Source organism: Gracilinanus agilis, chromosome 1, assembly GCF_016433145.1.
Source record: "Gracilinanus agilis isolate LMUSP501 chromosome 1, AgileGrace, whole genome shotgun sequence".
NCBI lineage: Eukaryota > Metazoa > Chordata > Mammalia > Didelphimorphia > Didelphidae > Gracilinanus > Gracilinanus agilis.
This window is the reverse complement of record NC_058130.1, coordinates 27,717,721-27,725,035: the sequence shown is the minus strand read 5'-3', so window position 1 is coordinate 27,725,035 and position 7,315 is coordinate 27,717,721. Positions and strand designations below refer to the sequence as shown.

Below are 7,315 nucleotides of genomic sequence, written 5' to 3'. Positions count from 1 at the left end.
TCTATAATGTTTTTCCAATAAGAAAAGATATGGATCATAAGAGGTATCAAAAGAGGGGTCTCAGATTTTTATCTATTCTCTTATTGGCTTCCCACATATGGTGGTCAAAAATATTAATGCACCCCAGGCTATGTTAAGAGATTCTCTGGTTAGGGAGTCCCATGGTACTCTGGGCTGCTTAAAGCACTGATAGATTATTGTGTGCAGGAGTGGGTGCTATTTAAGTTGGGTAATGAAAAGCTGATGAATGATCAGAGGAAGTTGCCCACAATGGCAGAAGATCTCAAGATCATGTCAGATACAAAAGACTTAGACCACTGATGGGCAAACTTTTTACAGAGGGGGCCAAAGGAAAGGAAATGATCATCTGTCAGTCTTTTTCTAAGGCAACTCTTTCAAAGTTTCATTGTATTTTATCCTACTCATTGTATTTGTCAGATTAGGAATAAGGTCATGCTGCCAGATAGAACATTTCAGGCCTGTGGACCATAGTTTGCCCATCACTGACTTAGAGGTATGAGGAGTTGGTGGGCCTGATAGCTGCTTTTGAGCATGTGATAGATATCATTAGAAAAGACTCATCTTATATTGCCTGACACTTGAGGGCAGAGGGAACAACAATTAGGTATTACCTAGAAGAAGATTTAGGTTCTTGTTAAGAAAAAAAATTTCCTAAAAATTGTGACTATTCAAAAATGGAATAGGCTGCCCTGGAAAGGAAAGAAATATTATTAAGTACAGTGTCAGGTACCATGATAAATACTTTATAAATATTATCTCATCGAATGCTCACAATAGCCCTTAGAGATGGGTGCTATTATTATTACCCTCATTTTACAGTTGAGGAAACTGAGGCAGATAAAGTTAAGGGACTTACCAAGAGCCACAAAGCTAGTAAGTATCTGAAGCTGGATTGGAATTCAGTTCTTCCTGACTCTAGACTCAGAACTCTGTTCACTGAGCTATCCCTTACTCCTCTAGGTAGTGAAATTCCACTCCTCCTTCCTCCCCACCCCCTGCCCATGAGCAGTCAGGTATAGTGTGCAATGCAGGCATTTCCAAGTATGGGCTGGAATAGGTGGTCTTTGACTCAAGCTCCCCAGTCTGACAATCTGAAAATTTGAAAATAAAGAAATGATCATATTTTGCCTTTATGTTGCTCAGATACGAATCTCTCTGTAGAACAGAGAATGAGATTTCATTTTGAATAACATCCTCCTATTCTCCAGTTATTGCCCTTCCCAAATCAACAGGTGCAACTCAGTTTTTCTGGCAAAGAATCTAGTTATTTACCCAACATCTGCATATAAGCTTCCATTTGGTGGTTATGTTTGGTTTTGTATTCAACTCAAAAGTCATGGCCTTTTAGCTATAATATGAGATTTACTTATAGCAAGAAAAGAAAGGACTAGTTCTTTGGGGTCAAAATATGCAATTATTCCCATAACATACCTTAAACTCTCTGAGGACAAGCTTAACTAGGAAAAGATGGCATTTTTATTATGTCCTTGATATACTGTAAACATTATTGCTAATCTGCATGGCTGCTGAGACATTCCCAGAGTCTCTTCTAGCTAAAACAAATTCCATTTGTGTTTATGTAGTGAGGAGAGATACTGGGGGTAGCAAGACCCAAAGGCTCTTGGAGAACCTTTGAGGGCCAGCTTAAACAGGCACCACTACATGGCTTGACAATTCTTATTGATCAGATTGATGGTTATGGGCTTTTGTTCGACCCATGGCTACCCAAACTAGGAAGCTAAGTGGATCAGTAGATAGGGCACTGGGCCTGCAGTCAGGAAGACCCGAGTTCAAACTTGACCTTATACAATTACTTACCTGTGTGACTCTGAGCAAGCCATTTTGTACATCTCCATCTCAGTTTTCTAGCTGTAAAAGTGGATGAAATAATAGCTCCTACCTCTCAGAGTTTTGGGGAGTTAAAAAATCAATAACATATGTAAATTATAAAAGTGTGAAATATATACATAAAATACAAATATATAAAATTAATGACCTTATGTAAAGATGTAACTTCACAAAATCTAAAGTTCAATTCAAATATTAGCTATAGTAAATCTTAACTATTTAAAAAAGAAGTCTTTAAAACCCCTTCAGAAATCAAGCAACAGGGGGCAGCTGGGTGACTCAGTGGGTTGAGAGTCAGGCCCAGAGGCAGGAAGTTGTGGGTTCAAATCTGTCCTCAGACACTTCCCAGCTGTGTGACCCTGGGGAAGTCACTTAACCTCCATTGCCTAGCCCTTACCTACTCTTCTGCCTTAGAACCAATACCCAGTATCGATTCTAAGAAGGAAGGTAAAGGTTAAAAAAAAAAAAGAAATCAAGCAACAGAAGTGACATGTCTCTCCCTTCATTGCAGTCGTGGGAGCCTACAGGTGTGGAATATTATATACATGCCAGATGAGGTTGATGAGTTGGTTGGTTTTGCCAAACTGTTTTTTTTTTCTTTCTTTTAAAAATCTCTGTTACAAGGGGAAACTTGCTGGGTAGAGAAGGACTGAGGAATGTGTTTGGAAATGAATATGATTTAAAAACAAATGACAAATAATAGGAACAAATAAGAGAGGAAGACTCTTGGCCAGTTGGATAGATTTTTTATGTCAGATTTATGAAAAGGTGTGGATAAGAGTTGCACACAATGATGACAGGAATGGACAGGTTGAGACTTGCATTTTTGACAGGAATACCCATAGCCAAGAGATAACTGATCAATCATGTGGTCAACAGGCAACTAAAATTTAAGTGCTTACTGGGTACCAGACATGATGCTAAGGGCTCAGGATACAAAGAAAGTTAAAAATAGTCCTTGTTCTTAAGTATCTCACATTTTAATTGGAGACAAACATGAAAGGAGCTAGTTATAGACAAGATGCATAAAATAGATTAATTGAAATATTGGAATTGGTCTATGTATCCTGTCTTTGAAATGAAATACTATTATTTATATCCTAGAGATGAATTAAATTAGCTAAATAACAGCCATAGTGACAATTTAGTGAAATTAATATGACTGTTCCAGAATTATCCTCAACAAATATGTATGAATTTATTAAGGAAAAAATCAATCAGCATATCAACCAAATGAAATTAATTAAGCAAGATGATTATGATGAAAAATGACTTGTATGTAACAATTTAAGACTTTCAAAACCACTTCTTATACATTACCACATTTCCAAAGTTCCTCTAAGCTTTAAGATCTACAAAGAATTTTACAGATTCATTTTTTTTGAGATGAGTACTTTGAGATGAGTACCAGGAATATTATTGTCTCAGTTTTATAGATGAGGAAGGTATTATTCTCCCCATTTTCCTGAGACAAGGATAGGGTGAGTGATTTTTTCCATGCTCATATAGCTAACAAATATTAGAGATGGGATTCTAAACTTGGTCTTTATGACCCTGAGTTTAAAACTCTTTTCAGTCTACCATGTTGCCTCTTCAATTAAAGTCCTGCCATTGAAAAACTGCTGTAAGATTTTAAGTAGTAAGAGATGGTAAAGGAGGTCTACCTACCAGAGGTATCAGGTTCTCAGGGTCCTTTAAGTCAAGATCACATCCCTGAGGGAAGAATTTCTGTTTATCTTGACATATACACATCAATGTGATTGAATTCATTCAAGACCAAACAAAAAACTCACACATTGAATTCAGATGGACACTTTTAGTATGTTCTAAGAAATGCTGAGAAGTTTAATTACCTAAAGCTTTTAATTTTCAGTCAGATATTTCTGTTGTTGTAGAGGAAGCATGGTGTAATTAATTGGTAGTGGAGAGGGTTTTATGGTGTGTGTTACTGCACATGCTACAACTTCTTGGAGACATGGGTGACAATTGGTTGACTTGGCAGACATTAAACAAGGTTGAGGTAATGGACAGTCATGAAACCCATTGGTGAGTTAGGAGGACGTTTACCCCAAGCACATGAAGACTTCTCCCAGTAGAATGGGTAGATGAGAACAATTTGTTCCAAAGGTCAAGAAGGTGGCTGAAGTAGGAGCTGTGGAGAACCTACAGCTTGGTCAGTCATTGAAGATGCCAAGGTCAATCACTCCATCCCAGGCTTTTGTCAGTCATCCCTTTATTTATTTATTTGTTTGTTTGTTTATACAAATTCCACATAATAACAAATTTCCACCTGTTTTCAAAGTTATATGATCCAAATTGTTACCTTCTCTCCTTCCCCACCCTCTCCTGGATTTGGCAAGCATATACATGTAATATAATGCAAATCATGTTTCTGTTATTGTTCATTTTTGTAAGTGAACAATCTTATAAAACCAAACCCTCAACACACATACCCAAATAAACAAGTGAAAAATAGGATGCTTTAATCTGCATTCCTACTCCAACAGTTCTTTCTTTGAAGATGAATAGCATTCTTTGTCATAAGCACCTTAGAATTGCCCTGGACATCATTGTATTGCTGATAATAGCTAAGTCTATCACATTTAGCATTCCACAATATTGTTGTTACTGTGTACAATGCTGTACTGTGTACAGCAGTGCTCATTTCACTTTGTATCAGTTCATGTAGGTCTTTCCAGATCTTTCTAAAATCATCCAGTTCATCATTCCTCACAACACAATAGTATTCCATCACTATCATATACCACAATTTGTTTAGCAATTCCCCGATTGATGGGCATCCCTTTAGTTTCCAATTCAGTTCACAACTCCACCAGCAATGCATTAGTGTACCAATTTTTCCACATCCCTCCAACATTTATCATTTTCCTTTACTGTCATATTGGTCAATCTGATAGGTATGAGGCAGTACCTCAGAGTTGTTTTGTTTTGCATTTCTCTAATCAAGAGGGATTTAGAACTTTTTTCATATGATTCTTGACAGTTTTGATTTCTTCATCTGGAAACTGCCTATTAATATCCTTTGACCATTTGTTAATTGAGGAATGACTTGTCTTCTTATAAATTTAACTTCATTCTTTACGTATCTGAGAAATAAGACCTTTATCAGAGAAATTTTTTGTAAAACTATTTTTACCCAACTTGTTGTTTCCCTTCTAATCTTGGTAGCATTGGTTTTGTTTATACAAAATCATTTAAATTTAATATAATCAAAGCTGTGATTTTTGTTGTGGCCAAAATCGGAAAAATGAAGGGATGTCTCTCAATTAAGGAATGGCTGAACAAATTTGGTATATGATAATGATGGAATACTAATGTGCTATAAGGAATGATGAATCACAACCATTCTGGATGGCAATTTGGAACTATGCCCAAAGACTTCTAAAAGATTGCCTGCCTTTTGATTCAGCTATACTATTGCTGGGTCTGTACCCCAAAGAGATCATAGGGAAAAAGACACATGCAAAAATATTTATAGCAGTGCTCTTTGTGGTAGCAAAAAACTGGAAAACAAAGGTATGCCTGTCCATTGGAGAATGCCTGAACAAACTGTGGTATCTGTTGGTGATGGAATACTATTGTGCTCAAAGGAATAATGAACTGGAGGAATTCCATGGGAACTGGAATGACCTCCAGGAATTGATGCAGAGTGAAAACAGCAGAACCAGGAGAACATTGTACACAGAGACAGATACACTGTGGTAAAATTGAATGTTATGGACTTCTGTACTAGCAGCAACATAATGACCCAGGACAGTTCTGAGGGATTTATAGAAAAGAACACTACCCACATCCAGAGAAAGAACTACAGGAATAGAAACACAGAAGAAAAACAACTGCTTGAATACATGGGTTGATGTGCACATGATTTGAGAAGTAAACTCTAAACGACCACCCTAGTACAATCATCAATAATATGGAAATAGGTCTTGATCAATAACACATGAAGAAACCACTGGAAATTCACGTTGACTGGGGAAGGTTGGGGGGGTGGTGGAGAGAGTAAGAACATGAATCATGTAACCATGGAAATTTTTTTTCTAAAAATAAAAAAATAAAAACAAAAATAAATAAAAAAGGAATGATGAATCAATGGATTTTTATAAGTCTTAAAAAGACCTACATGGGGGGCAGCTGGGTAGCTCAGTGGATTGAGAGTCAGGCCTAGAGACAGGAGGTCCTGGGTTCAAACCCGGCCTCAGCCACTTCCCAGCTGTGTGACCCTGGGCAAGTCACTTGACCCCCATTGCCCACCCTTACCACTCTTCCACCTATGAGACAATACACCGAAAGTACAAGGGTTTAAAAAAAAAAAAGACCCACATGGACTGCAGCAGAGTGAAATAAGCAGAACCAGAAGAACATTATACACAGTAACTGAAACATCATGGGATAATCAAATGTAACTGACTTTGCTACTCAAATCAATACAATGATCCAGGATAATTCTGAGGGACTTATGAGAAAGAATACTATCCACATCTAGAAAAAGAAATGTGGGAGTAGAAATCCTGAAGAAAACATATGATTTATGACTTGTTTATATAGGTATATGATTTGAGGTTTGGGTTTTAAAAGATTACCCTATTATAAATTTAATGTAATCAAAATTATTCATTTTATATCTTGCAATGCTCTTTATCTCTTGTTTGATCATAAATTCTTCCTTTCTTCATAGATCTGGTAGGACACTTTCAGCTACAATTCTCTAGTAACATACATAGAAATGATTCCTGAAAGTATAGTCCTTGTTAGTCATCCTTTTAGTCTTGTCACTGGATTTTGATGGAAGAGAGTGATACAGATGACTTTGTGCAACTCTGCCTCACTTAAATGTAATTCATGCATATCAAGACATCAGTCCCAATGCCATTAGTCATCTTTAAAAATGAAGGCTATATAACAAGAACTGGTAATTAAGAAGAGCAGGCTTCCAGTTTGGACTCTTATTAACCATATGACCCTGAGCAAGTCACTTAATCTCTTGGATCATCAGGTCACTCTGAATGCTTATTTACTAAGTCACAGGCAGGTGAGGATCTATCTTGGAAGAGGGAGTAAAAATACTAGGCGTTCCTTGCAATCCCATATCCTTCTTATAGTCTTATGTTTCCAGCATCATATAGATGCCATATATGAGTTTAGCAAAATAAATGAAAAAATATTAAAAACCACATCAGATGGAGTGCAGATGATACTAAGCAGAAAAAACTCCTGCCTTTTCTTTGGATTATTGGGGCTTTATTCCAGGATGGAAAATTTAAGAGACTCTTGACAACACTGTTTCAGAAATCTAGTGATTCCTGATTCTGTACCTTTCCCATTATCAGCCAATTACTTTTAGCAGTGCAGAAACATTTGGATATCCTAGTGCTCACTTCCTCCTCCTGGTGGTCTCTCTCCAAGAGAGCCTTCCATTACTTTC

The 7,315-nt window shown here is 37.0% G+C and overlaps 1 pseudogene; it reads right to left on the bottom strand.

Moving 5' to 3' along the window:
* Nucleotides 1-6,531: 6,531 nt before the first annotated feature.
* On the bottom strand, nucleotides 6,532-6,639 carry LOC123232604 (annotated as a pseudogene).
* Between the last annotated feature and the right edge of the window lie 676 nt (nucleotides 6,640-7,315).